This window comes from Peromyscus eremicus, chromosome X (assembly GCF_949786415.1).
Source record: "Peromyscus eremicus chromosome X, PerEre_H2_v1, whole genome shotgun sequence".
In the NCBI taxonomy this organism is placed as follows: Eukaryota; Metazoa; Chordata; class Mammalia; order Rodentia; family Cricetidae; genus Peromyscus; species Peromyscus eremicus.
Window position 1 is genome coordinate 78502228 of NC_081439.1, and position 20801 is coordinate 78523028.

The 20801-nt window shown below is 37.9% G+C and overlaps 1 long non-coding RNA gene across 1 annotated transcript; it reads left to right on the forward strand.

Moving 5' to 3' along the window:
* Positions 1–9508: 9508 nt before the first annotated feature.
* Positions 9509–10475, forward strand: LOC131899954 (uncharacterized). The gene is made up of 2 exons (XR_009376154.1): positions 9509–9611; positions 10290–10475. It is a non-coding gene; the product is annotated as an uncharacterized LOC131899954 (long non-coding RNA).
* The last annotated feature ends 10326 nt before the right edge of the window (positions 10476–20801 follow it).

Here is a 20801-nt window from a genome sequence, read left to right on the forward strand (position 1 = left end):
TTAACCTCACAAATATAAGATAGATATCTTCTTTTATATTGTAACTATAATTCTTACTCGATAATTATTTTGTTATATGTAATATTACTATGTTGAAGTTAAAACCTTCCTTTTTGAAAAAGAAAAAAAAAGGGGAAATGCTGTGGATATCGCTCTATATAAATAAAGCACTGATTGGCCAGTGCCCAGGCAGGAATTATAAGCGGGACAAGGAGAGAGGAGATTTGAGGAAGGAGGAAGGAAAGGGAGATCGGCTGGAGCCACCGCCAAGACAAGGAAGATGTAAAGTATCGGTAAGCCACGAGCCATGTGGCAAAGTAAAGATTAATAGAAATGGGCTGAATATAAGAATGAGAGCAAGACAATGATAGGCCTGAGCTAATGGCCAAGCAGTTTAAATAATGTAAGAGTCTGTGTGTTTATTTTATAAGTGGGCTCCGGCACTGGCTGGACTTGGCGGTGGGAGCTGGAGAAAAATTCTCCAGCTACATCTTGACTTCAAAATGGAAGTCAAAATGTATGTTACTTTGAGGAAGAGGTTATGCTTTTATTTCCACAGCAAGTGAAAGGCTTGTTCAAGTTAATGATGATCAGGTTTGATTGAGGAAGACCCCTGAAAATTCTGGCTAAAAATCTAAAGAAATAAACCTAAAAGAACTACAACACAAATATCATATACATGTGATATGTATTTTACCTGCTCAAACATAAAACAAAAAAATCATCTTTGGCTGACTTGTGTGTAATGCACAGTCTATACTTTTATTAATACAGGTATGTATGTTACCTTTAAAAGTTTATGTATTTTCAGAACAAGGGGACCAGACACCAATAAAAATGAATGGCCCAAGTGATCCAGCATTCAGAACAGCTTCAAGGCTGCTGACTGAGATGATCCAGCCTTACATTGTACTCCAGCCAAGACTTAACAATTACCCTAATTTTCTCAGGGTCCACCAAAGATTCCCCACAAACAACAGGAAGTAGTCTAGAGAACCATGCCCACATTCAAAACAGATGGGTCATGGATGTTTATTATCATTTAAAGGGGGTTGGTTACAAGTTGTTATTGGTCATGGTTTAAAAAAATGCTAAACAAAGGAGTTAAATTCAAAGATTTCTTTCTAAAGGAAAAAGGGGGATATAATATAGAAATGATGAGATAAGAGAGTAGATTATTGAATCTACTTTAATCCAAAATCAACTATTAATCTTAAATATTTTGCACTGGTAAGGATTATGGTTTATTGATAAAAATTTAAAGTAATTTTTGTTATACTGTATATATGTTTCTACTCTTGTTTGGGGTATTGTGTTTATGCAGTTCATTTAAAAATGTAATGTATAATTAGAAATACAGATTAATAGGCATCTATAGTAGTCAAGCTTATAGTCATATTAGGTATGTTTTCAAGGTCATACACATATATTTAGATAGATGGTCTTCAAACACTTCAAAGATCTACAGAATATGGCATTTAATATGTTTAATAACCTAAGGCTTTTCATGACAGCAAGACATGTCTGTTCCTGACAGCACAAATCTACTTCGGAAAAGATGATGGGCATCAAAGAAACTCCATGTGGAGTTTGCTTTCTTTATGGCAGAAGCTAGCCATTTAAGCAAAAAAAACTGCCCTTGCCTCAATTACTGACAGTATACTGTCCAAACTTGACCAGCAGGATGCAAAAGAAAGCAACTGTTAGAGTTTGTCAAGACAAGGTAGGACAGTTCTTCAAAATTTCCTGCTTCTCAGAAAAGTCTGTCAGATATACTAGGCCTGTAGGCCAAAGTTAGAGGCCCCAACATTACAGAATAACTTTGGGTGACTGTCCAGGTAACCAGATGTCCCTGTCATTAGATAATATTTCACTCTTCTCTGGTCTCTGTTGGAGTTAAAGACTAAATAATTAGACTTAAAGTTTTCCTTAGTTATGATAAAAGGTAAATTAAGTAGAACACTTTAGACTCACAAAGGTAAAATAGATAATAAAATATTTTCTCTAATTTTGCCAAATACAAATGGACTAGATATTGTAACTATAATTCTTACTTTTTTTGTTGTATATACTTTTACTATGTTAAAGTTAAAACCTTTTTTAATTAAACAAAAAGAGGGAAATGCGGAATATTTCATTACACTATGTGGATACACATCACTGTGATTGGTTTAATAAAGAAGATGACTGGCTAATAGCTGAACAGGATAAAGTTAGGCAGGAGAGCCAAACTGAGAATTATGGAAAGAAGAAGGGTGGATGTAGATGTAATTCAGTGTAGATGTAGCCAACGGTTTTATCAGACAAAAAAACACAGAGCCGATTTAGAGAAGAAAGCCAAGAGGTCAGAGCCAAGAGCCTCACCCTTCCTGATTCAGGGATCCCCTTCAGCCAAGAGAGCTCTCCGAAAGAGGAGCCCTCCTTCCTGTGTGTCTGTCTCTATAGTCTCTCTGTTCTGGCTTCTGATTGGTTGTAAACCCAATCATGTGACTGCCTTGTCACTGCCTGTATGTACCGCCCTCCAGGTCCTTAAAGGCGTACACCACCACTGCCACGCACTTGCTATGGCTCTAATAGCTCTGACCCCAGGCAACTTTATTTATTAACATACAGGTGGAGTCAGAGGAATCATGAGCAGATACAGAGAGAAGCAAAGTGGGCATGCTGTACTGAGAAAAGGTACCAAGTTACGTGGCAAAGCATAGATAAGAAATGTGGGTTAACATAAATTGAGAGTTAGCTAGTAACAAGCTTGAGCTATTGGCTGAGCATTTGTAATTAATATTAAGCTTCGGTGTGTTATTTGGGAACTGCTGTGGGACAGAAACTTCTGTCAACACAAATTGTTAGAACTTCTTTGTTGCTTTTCTCCTGTTCTTAATGTAAATGTTCATTAGAGTGTCAGGATTAAATTTTAGAATAGTGAAAAGCTGTTCTTGTTGTCTAACATGTACTAATTGGTCACCAGATTGTAGTTGTCATTGTGAGTGGAAAGTTATAAACCCACCCCACAACAATGGGGTGGTAGTATTACTTCAATTCAATGCCATGCTCCAGGAAATGGTAAATTCTTTCCTGTGAGGAACATAAATGGATAATGTGCTGGCCTGTCACTCCTTTGCTGATAATCTGAAAACTCTAGTAGCACAAAGGTAAATAGTTTCCAGGGATCCCAAGAAATAGATCTACTGTCACCAAAACACCTTCAGGGATCCTTCAATAATTAATTACATATTCCTAGGACACACCCCTAGAGAATTTTACACAAACCAGACCAACAAGCCTCCATTTGTAAGAAGTTCCCTCCCTTAATTGATGCTGACATTGATTTATTATCACATATCCAGGGTATTTTTCTAAGAATTTCCAATGATGTATCATGAAGGACCACCGGCTATGGTGAGAAACTTGCTTTAAATCCAGACATGGGCACTGGTGAAGATGAAAGATGCTGAACAGAAGGCTGGCAAGACTTGAGCAAGGATAGAAATGGGAAGACAAGCAGCTAGATGCCAGTCTAGAAGGTAAGCTGCAGATCATCAGGGAGCTGATGCAATGTACCAGGGATGTTAGAATATGGGCAGAGGGAGGTGACCAGACCACTGGGACTACGCCTGCCCACTAAAACTCATGAGATAAACTGCTACATACTCAGTGGTAGAGCACCCTTACATGCTGAACTCTATCCCCAGCTCTGGACAGTAAAGCCCTTGTAAGCTGACATATTTGGATTCTTATTCAGCCACCATAATGTTAGAAGGCTCTTCTGTATCAATGATTGTCTTATACAAATCTGAAAACATGAGGAGAAAAAACACCATTGAAGAAAACAAATCATGAAAGAAATCAGCAGACTTACTACTCTTTGATTTAGAAGAAGGACTCATTAAGCTTCCTTTATTAACACATAAGACAATTGACTTTCCCCCACTTTCCCATTCCAATACTTTGAAATTACCCTGTAAAACTCTGACTCCTTAGCATACCCCTATGGTGCTTTGCCCTTGGCAGTTTTGCCAAGAGCTAGGTTCAATAGCAACTCTTCAATATTTGGAATGTAGTCATTGGGTGGATGGTCCATATTGAAATGATATTTATTTCTTGGTACACTGGAGGATGTTTTGTAGTATGCTTATGGTTTTTTCCAAATTGTTAAGTCAATATTTTGTGCTGATTAACTGAAGCTAAGATCATACTTGACCAACCATAGCTATATCTACATCTACATTTATATAGGTACATCAATATCTGTATCTATATAGAGATCTCTATATCTCTCTATATATAGATCTCTATTTATCTCTATAGAGATAGATATAGGTATTAATATATCTAAGTAGATATAGATATAGAGTTAGAGATAGATAATACAGAAGTGTTCAGTGGCTAGTATTCTCTAAACACAACCTGAGAATAAGGCCATTTACAATGTGGCCTTCAGAATGTACCACAGCTTCAGCCATTGTCTGAACAGCTGAATGACCAGGAAATGTGTGCAGTGAGGCTCAAATTTTGAATCTCAGTGGATTGCTTCAAACTTGTTCAGTACACAGAGAATCTGCAGAATAAGATTCCTCATCACATCACTCTAATGTAAAGCCATCAATTTGCCTCAACTACCAAAGCCACCTGACTTGTTTCACATGCACTTACTCAGATCTGATAAAAGTTGATCCTAATCCAAAACCTGAAATGCTCCAAATGCTAAGAAAGAAATATGCCACCCAAGGTCAAAAAATGCTGGTTGATTTCATATTGTAGGTGATAGTCAAAATGCTTGTACCTTAAAAACAGTGCAATTGGATTGGAGAGATGGCTCAGTGATCTTTCAGAGGACCAGGGTTCAATTTTCAGAACACATATGGTAGCTAACAACCATCTTTAACTCTGTTTCAGGGAGCTCAACACCCTCTTCTGGCCTCTGTGAGCAGCAGGTATGTATGTGGTAAACAGATATACTTTCAGTCAAAACACCCATACACATAAGAAATAAATAATAAATAAATGTATTTTAAAGTGCAACTGTCTTTAAACTGTGTGTGAGGCATATATAGAACATAAATGAGTTTTGTGTTTAAATATGGCTTCATCCAGAAATAAACAATGGAAAAAAGAAAGCATCTTCAAAAATGGTGATGGTTTAACTGGATGTTTGCATGTAGAAGAATGCAAATAGATCCATATTTATCACCCTACACAAAACTCAAGTACAAGTGGATCAAAGACCTCAACATATAACCAGATACACTGAATCTAACAGAAGAGAAAGTAGGGAATAGCCTTGAACACATTGGCACAGGAGACAACTTCCTAAACACCAATAGCATAGGCACTAAGAGCAACAACTAATAAATGGAACCTTGTAAAACTAAAATGTTTCTGTAAGACAAAGGACAGAGTCAATAGGACGAAACGGCAGCCTACAGAATAGGAAAAGATTTTCACAAATTCCAAAACTGATAGAGGGCTAATATCCAAAATATATTTTTTTTAAAAAACGCAGGAAACTAGACATCAACAAGCCTAATAATCCACTTAAAAAATACGATACAGATCTAAACAGAGAACTCTCAATAAAGGAATCTCAAATGACTGAGAAACATTTAAAGGAATGTTCACCATTCTTAGACGTCAGGAAAATGCAAATCAAATGTACTTTGAGATTTCATATTATACCTATCAAAATGGCTAAGATAAGAAAAACATGTGACAGCTCATGGTGGTGAAGATGTGGAACAAGGGGAACACGCCTCCATTGCTTGTGTGAGTGCAAACTTGTACATCCACTGTGGAAACCAGTATAGCAGCAGTTCCTCAGAAAATTGGGAATCAGAAGACACAGCTACAGCATTCTTGGGGATATAACCAAAAGATGAACCATCCTACCAAAAAGCACTTGCTTAACTGTGTTCATAGTGGCTTTATTCATAATAGCTAGAAACTGAAAACAACCTAGATGTCACTCAACTGAATAACAAATAAAGAAAATGTGGTACATTTATACCACGGAGTATTACCTAGCTGTTAAAAAAAATGACATCATGAAATTTGCAGGCAAATGGATGGGACTAGAAAAAAATCATCTTGAGTGAGGTAACCCAACCCCACAAAGACAAACATGGTATGTACTCACTTATAAGTGGATATTGACTTCTAAGTAAAGGATAATCACTCTACAATCTACAGACCCAGAGAGGCTAAGCAACAAGGAGGGCTTGCTGGGGGGCACATGGATCTCAAGGGGAAGGGGAAATAGAACATATTCTTGTGGGTGGACTGGGGTGGGTGGGGATGGGTACAGGAGGGATAAGGTAGGGAAGGAAGGAATAGAAGGAGAGAGTATGGGATAGAAAATTGGAATTGGGGGGCATTTGGGAGGTGATGTGGAAATTTAGTGCTATGGAAACATCATGGAATCTATGACAATGATGGGACTGGGACACCAACACAACCACAGAACTTTGAACCTACAATCTGCCCTGCCTGCAAAATACGCTGAGGCAATGGTGGCTCACAACTTGTGAAAGTGGCCAACCAATGATTGGTCTAACTTGAAGCCCATGCCACAAGAGGAAGCCCATGCCTGACACGGCCTGGATGGACAGGAACCGGACGCAGGGTAGCCCAGATACCTAGGGTAAAACCAAACACAACTACAAAAAACAAAGTCAATGAAATGATTCCTGATGATATTCTGTTATAGGTTAGGTGTCTAGCCTAATCATCATCAGAGAGGCTTCCTCCAGCAGCTGATGTGAACAGATTCAGAGACTCACAACCAAACATTAACCAGAACTTGGGGAACCACTTAAAAATGGGAAGGAAGACTTGTAGAAGCCAAAGGAGTTGGGGACACGAGGAGAGCACAGCCCACAGAGTCAACTAAGGAGAACTCATAGGGACTCACAGAGACTGAAGCAGCAATCAAAAAGCCTGCATGGGTCTATGCTAGGTCCTCTCCATATATGTTATGGTTGTTTAGCTTAGTGTTCTTGTGAGACTCCTGACAGTGGGAGTGGGGCTGTCTCTGACTCTTTTGCCTGCTCTTGGGACCCTCTTCCTCCTACTGGGTTACCTCAACCAGCTTTGATATGTGCCTAGTCTAACTGCAGCTTGTTATGCTGTTCTATTGCTATCACTGGAAGACCTGCTCTTTTATGAAGGGAAATAGAGGAGCAGTGGATCTGGGGGGTTGGAACTTGTAGGAGTGGAGGGAGGAGGAACTGCAGTCAGGATGTATGAGAAAAGAATAAATGAAAATTAAATATAAATATAAAAATAAAATAAATAATATGAATTCATTTCACAACATATGATGTCATGCACATATTTCCAAATCCCATCCCCTACTCCTCCAAAAAAGAAGTTCAAAACCACTTCTAAGCTCATGCAATTGGGATAAGGTATGGTCAATCTATATTCACACTCTGTGAATGATCATGTTTTCTCAGTGTAGGTATGATTGTGTCAATTTATCATTGGAAGCCTGGACTAACATTTGAAAATTGTTGGCTTTCAAAAGCAAAACTCTTTGTCATGGCTTGTCCAGCATCTTTCTTGAATCTTGGATGTCACCATATAATTCCTGCATTAGTCACTTCAAGGATTTTGATTTCTAATCATTGTGGCCATGATTTAGGGTACAAATACAGGATTTTGCTAATTTCCAGCACTGGGCATTTGGGTATGTCATTTCCTTGGACTTTTGTTTTTAGTAGTTTCTTGGTATAGAGTTATCTTTGTGATCATAAGGATGATATCTGTGGTCTCCATTAGACTAAGTTTTACAAAAGTGGAGACTATTTATGTAATAGAACATTGCCTATCATAGTATTTTGTATGTAATAGAACATCCACACTGAATGAGTAAATGAAGACTCTGTGTAAAATGAACACATCTTCCCTTGTTAGATTTTCTCTTCCAAGTTCCTGCAGCTTCAACACATATCTAAATATCCAGTATTATCAGACAGGTAAGGCCACCTTCATTTATGATCTGTGCTCCATGGGAATCTTTTCATGTTCCAGACCTTTCTGACCTTGCTATATTCACTCAATACCGTATTTCCTTGATATTCTAGTCTTCAGGCATTATAACAACTCATTAAGAGGCTTACTTAACTGGTGTCCAAGCTTTCAGAAAGCATGTCTTAAGTAACTCTCTTTGTATCAGAGTAGAGGACCCAGGACATTGGATAAGTTTTTTTATAATCAGGCCCATCAAAAACCGTGGACACTTAATCTGTATGTATCTACAAATATGCACTAATATACCCCACTTTGGGTACTTGGAATCAAATACAGATCTACTGTGCTGACTCTGCAGCTCATATACAGAGTTTTATGTAAACTTTTAGAGAGAGTGATGTACTGTCTTCTCTGCTGTTGAATATGTTGGCCAGCTTCATATTCATATAAGAAAGCATTAAAAGCTAAAGTCTCAATCTAGTGTGTGTGTGTGTGTGTGTGTGTGTGTGTGTGTGTGTGTGTGTATGCGTGCGTGTATGCGTGCGTGTATATGTGTGTGTGTGTGTGTGTGCGTGCGTGTGTGTGTGTGTGTGTGTGTGTGTGTGTGTGTGTTAGGGTGCTACTATGCTATGGGTTCTGTTTTTTTGTTCTTGTTTCTTTAGCACCAGGGACTGAAGCCAGAGAACTTTACAGCTTTGATAATGAAATGTTTGACATTTCAAGATTTATATAAAGGAAAATTGACTTTCCTAATCAACTAGGTTTACAAGTGGAACATTAGCTTCAAATTCTCTATTTTTGTCTTTTCATTTAATCCAGTGTCAAATCTTGCTAGTTCTATTCTCTGTGGTTTTAAAACATTTATATTGCATTTTATGTAATCTGTGTGGCTGTCTTTATATGTGTGTGGGTACATACATGACATGTCATGTGCATACCACTGGTCTCAGTTTCTCAGAAACTATACACATTCACTGTCACAAAAGCTTATAGATTTATGGTAGGCCATTGATTTGGAGAGTTAGTTATTTTTTCATCACTGTGCCTGAAAATGCAACTATCAATTTAAGGGAAGGAAAACTGATTTTGGCTCACAGTTTCAGAGGGTTACAGTCCATCATGGCAGAGAAGGCATCTTAAGGAGTTCATACATAGAATGTGAGGCAAAGGCTATTTGTGTCACAAAACACCAGGAAGTAGAGAGCAAGGATGAAATCAGGAACCTGGATAATACCTCCAAAAGTCTACTTCCAGTGATTCATTCTACCAGCTAGATCCCATTTTATACAGGTTCCACATCCTTCCAAAATAGTGCCACCAGCTAGGAAATAAGTATTCAAAACACAAGTCCACAGAGGATATTTCCAATTCAAACAGTAGCACAGACTTTTTAAAAAATGATAATCATTGAGAGTCTTTCCATGTATCCAGAGGCTCAAGTATTTAAGTGTTGGCCCCCAGCTCTTGGCACTACTGAGTAGTGATTGGTTGTGAAAACATAGCCCATTGATGAGGTCATAGCTGAGAGAACTATTAGGAGGTGGGGTCTAGTTGGTGGAATTAGGTCACTGTGGAGATGGCTTTGAAGAATATATCTTGTCTCTGTGCCCCATCTCTGTCTCTTTTTGCTTCCTGGTTGACAGGTAAGCAGCTTTCCTCTGTGATGGCCTTCCATCATGCTATCTGCCTCACCACAGGCTTTGAAGTAAGGGGTTGATGAACTGAAACCTCTGAAGTCATGGCCCAAATAAATCTTCCTTTGTATTAATTTTACCAGGTACTTAGTCACAGTGGAAAAAAAAACCCTAACAAAGAGAATAAGTACGTGTATAACACAAAGACAGTGGCCCTTCTCTTTTCTCTTTTTCTTATCCACTTTACAGCCCTATATGGAAAGTGGTGGGTTGGTCATTTCTATCCGTTAATTTATCTCACATTAATTTCCATGCATTTGCCATTCATCTACTATTCCTGATTTACTGAAATTTTGGTATCATATATCTCAACCTGGGACTGATGGGTTAAAAAGAAATCTTCTTACTGGATTATGAGCTTTTGAGAAAAACCATGGTTGTTTTACTCCTCACCCCAGGACTTGCATACAGCTGCTGCTCATTGCATATGGACAGAGTGAATGATGTCTACACTTCAAGATTTCTGAAATTAAAACAAGAACATCTATTTAAAGGGATATTGGTGAATAGAATTTTAGGAAAATGTGTTTGACAATACTTGACCCTTCTGGAAACCCTGTGATTGAAAAGGCATGCTTATGAAATTTGATGAAAAACACTGATAAAATATGCATCCACTCCTTTCAGATCATATAATGAGGACCTTCTTGGAGAAAGTGAAATGATGTTACCCGCTGAGTGAATTACATGTTTGCCATGGAAATCATCTAACTCTGCAAAAACCAGAAACACAGAAGCAAACATGCCAGCCATTCCCTCTCTGGAAACCCTTGGACAGAATTCTACATAGTAAAAGTCTGAAATGAACCCTTAGCAACTATTGGAGCAGAAATGTATTGACCAGGAGTTCTGTTTTAAAAGAAATCATCTACTTAGTAGCAGCACCAAGAACCTGAGCCCTTTGCAGACCTACCACAAATCTGGCCGAACATAATCATGTAATCATCACAATTTTTTACAAAACCCAAATTACATGTATTTGGGGGAGCAAATGGTGGATTTCTCAAGGGCCCCACCTGAGCTTTCCTACGAACTCAATATACACAGCAAGGTTTGCTTTTTGCACACTGTAGCATGTGATCTTCATAACAAGGAACAGCGTTTGTTCCTAAAAGACATGCTCTGCCAGGTTCTTTAAATCTAAAAACAAAATTTTGTTTGTTCACCGAAGACATGGTGAAAAATATTTTTATTCATACAGCTTTTCCTGTTTTGGTTTTCTAGTTAGATAAAAACATTGGTGTCAAAAAACAGAATTAAACCCTACCATTTATTTTTTTAATTTCTTTTTCTAGCTTTACTGAGGGTAAAGGAAAAACAAAAAAATGTATATAATCAAGATATATAACAATTTTTTTCAAGGTCTGATCATTTATTTGTCACTCTTAAAGACTTATTTTTTACTGGACTCAGAAGTAGAAGCTCTCAGCAGGAACAGCCTACGTCTCTTGGCAATCTGTTCCTGATATTTATCTTTGGCTTCCTTCATCCTCTTGGCCAAAAGTTTAGCAGCCTCCTCCTTGTTTTTCTTAGTGCACTATTTCTTCAGTGTTTGTGCTAGAACATGTGGGGTAACAAGATGCTGGATCTTGGGTGTTTGGGTCCTGAACTTCTTACATTCTTTGTTTAAGGGCTATCTCTCAATATATTGGTGGACATCATCTTCTTTGGAAAGAAGGAAAAACTTTTGGATTCTGCTAGCTGTCTGCCCAAATCACCAGGGCATAATATCTGTCAGTCCAGGAACATCCCCCCTACCCCACTTTTTCCCCAATAACCAAGTAGAGAATACTCAGATTGGCATCTACAATGCATCCACAAACAGACTTAGGATTCCTCTCTCTAGTTCTCCTTGGCCTGTAATAAGAATTCCTTTTACTCTATAGCAAGCTCACTACACCATGAATCAAGATACCTTGCTTCATGAAAAAAAAATTTACTATTCCCACAACTGACTCAAACCATAAACACTTCCACTTTTCACCCAGAACATCATCAGCTACTTCTGTGGCCATGTGCTTCTCATAGAAAGTATGAAACTTGCTGGGCAGTGGTGGCACACCCCTTTAATTTAATCCCAGCACTTGGGAGGCCAAGGCAGGTGGATCGCTGAGTTGGAGGCCAGCCAGGTCTACAGAGTGAGTTCCAAGACAGCTAGGTCTATGCAGAGAAACCTTGTCTCAAAAAACCAAAAGAAGGAGAAGAAAGTAAGAAGCTTGCCTTCATAATCCACTTCAATGAGTTTCTGATATTCCAGTGGCTTGGAAGGAGCTATTCAGCTTCATCTTTTCACAAAAAAGAGCCATGATATTTTTATGCTTTTTGAATGTGTGTGTGTGTGTGTGTGTATAAAACATTATACATATTGAACTTATTTGTATATTGAAATGCTTGCCACATCTCAAGTTGGTTTGCATATCCATCACTCCACAGTTATCTTTGTGTGTGTGTGCATGTATATTGTGAGACCAGTTGAAGACTACTCTTAGTACTTAGGACATGACACAGTATAATTAACCATAGTCAATGTGCTATGCTATTCATTTTACCCATGACACATGCTTATTTTAAAACTGAAAGTTTGTACACTTTAAATAAGTTCTTTCCATTTTCCTAATCTTTAATCATTGGAAAATACCCTTAAGCTCTAGATTTATGTGTTCAACATTTTAGAATTCACATATAGATTATATCATGTAGTATCTGTCTATCTGTGTCTGGCTTCTTTCACTTAGCATACTCTTTTTTTCAGATCCATCAGTGTTTGTTGCAAATTGGCATGACTTCCTTTGTAAGGCTGAATGGTATTTGTAGACAAACCACATTTTCTTTATCAAGTCATGTATCAACAGATACCTAGATTGACCCCATTTACTGGATACTGTGAATAGTGCTGCAACTACCATGGGAACACAGCTATCTCTTTGACATACTGATTTCATTCATTTGAATATATACTCAGCAGTGGAGTTGCTGGTCATATGGCACTTCTGCTTTAATATTTTGGGAAATCCCAATGCCTTTTTTCATATGGCTGTACTAATTTACAATCCCACTAACAGTGGACAAGGTTTCTCTTTGTTCCCCACATCTTCACCAGAACTTATTCTGATAATATCCATTTTAACAAGAGTGGCATGGTTTCTCATTATGTTTTTCTTTGATGATCAGGTGACCATAGGATTTTTTTAAACAAATTTTTAGAGACATATTTTCATTTTTGATTATGTATATGCATGCATTGTCTGCAAATGGGTTTGTGTATGTGTGTGGAACTACAGGTTTTTGTGAGCAAACAAAACTCAGGTCCTGTACAAGAGGAGCAAGTGCTCTTCACTCCTGAGCCACCTCTCCTGCTCCAAGAATTTGGCCATATATTTTCTGGCCACACGATGTGCTCCTTTCTTGGAAAAGTGTTTATCCATGTCCTCTGATCATTTTAAAATTAGATTATTTGGAGTTTCCTGCTGCTGACTTTTAGAAATTCAAATGAATAGCTGACAAAGATTTCCTCTGATTCTATTTTTTTTTCCTTTTCCTTTTTCAGGTAGGATTTTGTTGTGTAGGTGAGGGTAGATTTGAAGTCCTGATCTTCTTGCTTTAGTCTCTTTAGTGCTGGGATAACAGACATGGTAGGATTACATGTGTAGCAACAGGCCCAGCTCATCAAGCTGTTTTGATTATTACAGCTTTGTAATACAATTTAAAATCTAGACTGCCATGCTTCCAGCTTTATTTTGATATTCAATGTTTCTTTAGATATTATTTAGATACTTTTGGCCCTACATAAAATTGGAAAAATAATCTCATAATTTTGATAGAGACTATAGTAGATCTATAGACCAGTTTGAATAGTAGAGAGATCTGGCAATATTCTTTCTTCTGATCCCTGAGCACAAGATGGATTTCCATTTATTTATGGCTTTTTCATTTTTTTTTGGTAAAGATTTTATAGTTTTTAGTGCAATTTTCAGGTCTTTTACCTCCTTAGTTATTTTTATTTCTGAATATTTTATTCCTTTTCAAGTTATTATAAGTAAGACCTCTTAATTTTGTGGAGGGAAGTTCATTGTTAATGGACAGAAAATGAGCTTATTTTTATAAAGGTTTATTTTTGTTACTTTGATGTATATATGTGTGTGTGTGTCTATATGTGGGTATGTGCATGTGAATGCAGATGCCTGAGGAGGCCACAAGAGGACATAATTAAATAAAGTAAATGGAGAGTGAAAAGGACAAAAACTCTTTATATAAATCCATGAAACTGTCATTTAAAGCATATCAGTTGCATTGGGCTGGAGAGATGGCTCAGCAGTTAAGAGTGATTGCAGCTTTTCCAGAGGACCTGAGTTTGGTACTTAGCACCACATCAGGTTGTTCATGACCTGACTTCTTGTCACTCACCATTCCCCTCCTTTATTCCCATATCTCTTCCACTAGAACCCTTTTTCTCTACAACAGCCCACTCCACAGTCATGTCTTATTTTGATGTGTAGCCCACTGAGTTTAATACGAGTTACTTGCCCAAACTGGGTGGAAAGTTATTCAGTGGAGCAAAGGTAAACTAATCAGTGGTTACCCTGCTGAGGAAATTGACATCTCTCTACCAAGAACTATTTATTGGCAAGAGCCCCTTTAGGAAGGATGGGACCTCATAGTCTCTTCCCCCATTGACGATGAAATAAATATTAATGATCTGAATCCTGTGAAAGTATTGTAAACTTAGCCCCAGTGTATAAATAGCAATGAGTTCCTCTTATTCTGTGGTTGTGTTTTTCTCTCAGTTGTTTCCTTCGCTGTACCAAAACTCTAATTTGGCACCGTCTTATTTTGCTTTTTATTCTGGTCTTTGAGGGTCTTATCCAGGAAATCCTTGCTCATTCCAATTTCTTGGAGAATTTAACCTGTTTTCTTCTAGTAATATCAGTTTCACATTTCATATTTAAGCCTTTAATCCATTTTGAGTTCTTTTTTATATATAGTGAAAGATTAGCGTCTAGTGTCCTTCTGAGCATAGGTACACACAGTTCTCAGCATTGTTTACTAAACAGAATATCCTGCTGCCAGTGCATTATTTAAATCTGTTGTAGGCTTTACCATGTGTATTGGTGCTTGACTTTAGCTTATTTGTAGAGCTATACAACTGTCACCTGTATGTAGTTTGTGTCCCATTCTCTTTTCTGGGAATCCAAATACTTGTATGTGAAATGCAGTAGTCTTATTTGCTTGAGGTGGTGAGATCAGAGATAAACAAATTATTGCCTGAAGGTCAAATCTGGCATGGTTTTGCAGGGCCCTCAAGCTAAAATTGTTTTTGCAATTTTAAAAGAGTGTAAAAGCAAAACAAAACATGGTGTTTGTCTCCGCAATAGAAACACTAGCTAAGATATCTTACCTAATGGAGCATCAGGAAAACTATCAAATTCATTTGGGAACAAGGTCACAACTAGACTAGATTTCAGAGGACATATACGTCTTATAACATTCTTGAGAAGTAGCATTAAGATGCTGACCAATTTATAAGATTAATAAGCTTCATAATTTTTTACAGTGTTTTTTTTTTCTCAAGATAGGATTTCGCTGATTGCCCTTGCTGTCCCAGAACTCGATTTGTAGTCCAGGCTGGCCTCAGACTCAGAGATCTGCCTGTCTCTGCCTCCCGAGTGCTGGGATTAAAGGTATGTGCCACCACCACCGGCAAGTGATTTTTACATTTTTTACATCAATTTGTTTCTAAATATGTCACTCATATTATGCATTGGCTGGTGTGATTAGACTGAAGATTTAGGAATTGAGAGCTGAGCATCAAAGCCAGGTTTCTCATATCTCTGCTAAGAGCTGCCTTAGTTCTAGTTTCTGAGGACGGAAAGACCTCTGCTTCAGAACTGAGCCACATTCTTTTTAAAGAAAAAGGTGAGTGCTATCCAGGAATAAATGCTCATGTTTGAAAGCTGTTCTAAGATCCGAGCTAAGTCCCTCTAGGTAAACTCTGGAAGCAGAAATCAGCCTAGACTGGATGCTTAGAAAGGACAACAGACACATTTCTGTGCTGCACTCTTTTGATTTAGCAGGGGCTGTAGTGTTTTGTGACATTAGAGTTTACAGAGGTAGCCACTGACAAAAAGCATTCTACAGCAAGCATATTTAGGTATGGCAAATGCACTTTTAAAGATGTTTTCCAGATCTCTCTCATCTTCTTATGAAGTCAACTGAACATTAATTATTATAACACGATTTAAATGAAAATAAATATTCCCAACATAAGCTAAATATCTTTTAACCACCTCCAATAAGATACGAATTTAAGAACTATAGTTATCCCGCATCTCTGTCTACCTATAATAATGCATGTACTCGAGTGGGAAAATACCCATTAAATAATAACTTGTAGTCCTTATTTCATGCTGTTGCTCTGGTATAATTTTCCAGATAAATAAAGACTACATCTTAATATTTGTTCTCTAATTTCATTACAAGGTACGAGGAAATCGTTAGTCATATGAAGATTTACAACTTGAAAATAAAGTTTGCAGCTAAGGCAATTTATCACCCACAAGAATTTGAGAGAAGAATGCAAACTATTTTCATCTGTGTTAATTACCGTGCTATCTTCCTCTCACTTTCATTTATGTGCTTGAAAGATTTGTTTGTCCACAATCCCTTTCCGCTTTTTGAATCTACAAATAATATATCTCAGGGATGTCCAGGTCTAAGTCTCTCAAGTAAGAAATTCAAAGACAAAAGAAAGTCTTTGATTAAAAGAAAACATCCAATTCATGTTTTGTGGGCAGCGAAGATTGGATGCAACCATACTTCCTAGATTTGAAATAGCCTAAATGTACCCTAACTAGGCTAGAACCCAAGAAAGCTTTCAAACTCATTTCTGTCCAGAATATGAGGTGGAGGGGGAGAGGGAGGGGAGATTAAAGAAGAGAAGTCTGTGTCTTGCTAAATACCATATTTGAGAAATAAATGCTAAAGCCATGTCTCTTGAAATTTTTTAACTAACTAGAATGTAGGAGGAAGTCATATTTGCTTGAATCTAACATGAGTAAGAGCGTGGTCCTCTCGTCAGTGCTGTCTGTGAAACTCATGCAAGGCTCCACAAATGAGAACTGTTCTGATTTTTCTGGCCATCAAACCACTCTTCCTAGTGCTACCCTAATGTGTCTTTCTTTGTACTTCCGGAGGGCAGGTGTGGTGAGGGCAGCAGTGGAGGAAAGCTGGCTCCTGATCCCACTGGTCATTATCAACACAGATAAAATTATTTTACCAGAACACAGTGAGAGCACCATCTTCAATTTGACTCTGCTCAGTTTCTCACTGACTTACTTCCATTGTGAGAGCCCTGCAAGACGCTTTCCAGCCAGTTTGTTTGTATGTGAAGTTCTAGGAGCAGCAGTAGAGATTGTTTCCTTGGGGTTCAGGGGACCTCCCCCCCCCCGTCCCCGCGCGCTGTAATATTGATAGGGAAGGTCTGCTAGTTGGACTCGTTGATCTTTTTTCCAGATCGTACTACAGGAAACAGAAGGGAGACGGTGTTGAAGGACCACGCAGTTTCCTTCCAAGCCTCTCTAACTCGGTAGAAACGGCTGCTTCCCCTGCAGCCCCTGTGTGATTGATGCCCGGAGATTGACTGAGGGCCTTAGTTATTGGTCACATACACATTGATTCAAAGTTCTGCCAGTCCTCAAAGGAATATTTACAGAGTTTTGCCATGAACTGTCAAAACTTCATTAGTACATTATCGGTGACACCCAAATTCTCTATACTTGTGGTAAATACCCCCAAATATTCATCACCGATGGAGTCATCAATTCTTGAACATTATCCAAATGCCCTAATTTATACTGATCAATTTGGGCCTATGCTAAGTACTCTAGTATATTTAGGGAAATACAGCTTTTTCTCCCCACCCATGGACATGTGTAATATGTAAATCATACATCACAGGAGTTAAGAGAGACCAGACATCTATTTCCTCCTTAGTTGAAATGAACAAGTTTCTTTATTTGAAATGCAAACTGTATAGCTACGATGCAGCCTTCCTTAATAAAAAGGATGTTGATTTAGACCATTTTAATGATTGATTTCAGGTGAATAGCCTTCTGATATGTGCCATTCATAGACTGGCTGCCACTGAAAATAGACAGAGATGAATAATAGACATACCTTAGCATCATTTTGAAGGCATTGATTCACATGCAATTTGGTGGTACTTGGTTCTTATATAGCATTATTAACATATGATGCTTTTAGTATCTATTTTCCTTCTCAACCATGTGCTACATTTAAAAAAAAAACAACTACATTTTATAGACCAGGAAGACATTGGAACTACAGTAGCAGATATTTTTGTCTATTTGGATTGTTACCTGTGTTATTCATCTATAAGAAGAATCTACCATTTAATATCTATTCTCATTTCTTATAAATATCTTTCTTAGTTTGCTCACTAAGGTGGTTAATTCAATGGTTTATAGTGAAACAAGGCTAGATTAAAAAACAAAGCAGGACCTAGTGACTGAATGTGAAAAGAAAATTCATCCCCTACCCTCCATTTGAAAGAATATTCAGTTTATGCTTTTAAGATCTCCAAGTCACATATTTTATACTGTTTTCAGTCAGTCATAAATAAAATGCTTAGTGTCACAATTCTGAAAACAACCTAATGCCCTCACAACAAGGAACTGGGATTAGGGTACAAATGAATGACATAACACTCCCATGAAGACAGAACACATGAAGCTAGAGGAGAAAATCTATACATATTCCTGCAACACAGCAATTTTGATGTTTACATGCTATCCACGCATATACTGTAATATCACCATGGGTTCACAATAAATGGAAGGGCTGTGGGTTATGATTGATTTTTGTTTTTCAATCAACAATTACTAACATGTAGGTGAACAGTTTGGGCTGTATTCAGCTGGTGTTGCAGATCTGGGGCCCACACAGCAGATCTTTGCTGCAGCCCTTACATGTGCTGGTTATTGGCTGCTGAGCTCTCTGGTGGTTGGTTAGCTGTTTGGTTACTGGTTAATTGTCTGGTGCTGGTTAAATGCCTGCTGAAATGTGGTCCAGTATCCTTCACTGGCACAACCGTGGGCTCATTTATACCATGGCAACATTCTAGATCTATCAAGCCTGTGAACCCCAATTCAAAGGTACTTTTTCAGGCCACTGTTGCTTCTTCAGTTAAAATATATATAATGGGTTTCCAAAAAGTGAAATCACCTGCCTATTAAACATCACATTTCTCCTTTTTCCTTCCTCCAGCCCCAGATAACTGGCATTTTATATGTTTTCTTTATTTAGATACTTGATGTAAGTGTAGTCAAAATGTATTTATCTGCTTGTTACTGGCTTATTTCATGTAGTGTAACAGCCTCAAAGTTCATACACGCTGTAGTATGTGGTGGGATTTATTTCTTTTTTAAAGCTTAGTAACATTCCACTGCATGTATGCACCACATTATCTTTACCTATTCATCTGTGAGTGGGCAGTCAGGCTGCCATTGTCTCTTGCCTCTTGTGAGTCTCTCTAGGTGTCTTTGAGACCCTGTTTTCATGCTTTGTTGGATATATACCCAAAAGAAATATTGTTTTATCATATGGTGTAGTGATTTGAATAGGAATGACATCCATAGACTCATGTGTTTGAATGCTTGGCTCATAGGGAGTGGCACTATTAGGAGGTGTGGCCTTGTTGGAGTAGGTGTGGCCTTGTTGGAGAAAGTGTGTCACTGCGGGGGTGGGCTTTGAGGTCTCAGATGCTCAACCTATGCCCAGTGTTGTATACAGTCTCCTTCTGCTGCCTGTGAATCAAGATGTAGACTTCTCAACTCCTTCTCTAGTATCATGTCTGCCTGCATACTGCCTGTCTTAACATGATGATAATGAACTAAACCTCTGAAATTGTAAGCCAGCCCCAAATAAATGTTTTCTTTTATAAGAGTTGCCATGGTTATGGTGTCTCTTCACAGTAATAGAAACCCCAACTAAGACATAAAGTAATTCTATTTCTAATTTCTAAAGAAATCTCTATACTGTTTTTCCATGGTGGCTATGCCATTTTCATACCCAACAACAGTACATCAGGATTCTCTATTTGACATATCCTTGGCAATACTGGTGTTTCTCTCTCACACACCATTCTCACTCTCACATTCTTACTGTGTGTTTAGTGCTAGGAATCGAACCTGGGGCCTCATGTGTACTCTGAGCCAGTTTTTCAGTTCCTGCTTTGTTTTTTGATCAGGTGTTATTGGACCATTAGTAGCCATACTAGTAAGGCAATATTTTTGTAATTTTGATTTGAATTTACTAATAAGTAATTATGTTGAGCATAAGATTGTTGGACAATTTTAATATCTTCTCTCAAGAAATCTTTATTCAAGTCTGCTTCTGTTTGGTTTGCATTCTTTTGGTTTTGGTTGCTGTTTGACTATTTATTTAGTTTTTAGAAAATTATAAATTAAACTTATTCCTGGACAATTTCTTACATGTATACAGTACATTCTGATCACTCTGTCCTTGATACCTTCTCTTATCTCCTTTCCAACCCAATAAACCCCTACCCCACAAGTTCCTCTCTCAGATTCACATCTTCTTAAACTATTTTGTAACACACTGAGTTTAACCATGACCATCTGTGAGACCATCTATTTGTAATTATTCATTGGAGTCTGGTGGGCTTACTAGTGGGTAGACAATGGAAAGCAATGACTCCTGGTAACTCAGAATCTATCTATCTGCAACCAATAGTTCAGGCCCAGGAGTGTAGATGGCCCACTCTTTGCAGACCCTGTATACATATTTTTATTTTTGTGGTGAGCACCGACGACTTTCAAACTGAAGAAGCTACTAAGGATAATAATAAATTAACGAATCAAAAAAAGTTGTTGGAATAGATAAATGGACCAATCTAGCATGGCCCTTGGGGTAATTTATGGGTGGGGCTACTATCTTTATTTATGATTCAACAATTCAAGAACATTTGAGATGACACACACAGGGATAACACTGCTGTAAACCAGGGGCCCTGTGTCTTTTGTGGATTAATTAGCTTGAGTGATATAAAACAAGATGGCAGAGGATTAAAAGAATGACACAGAGATGTGAAGTAGCAACAGT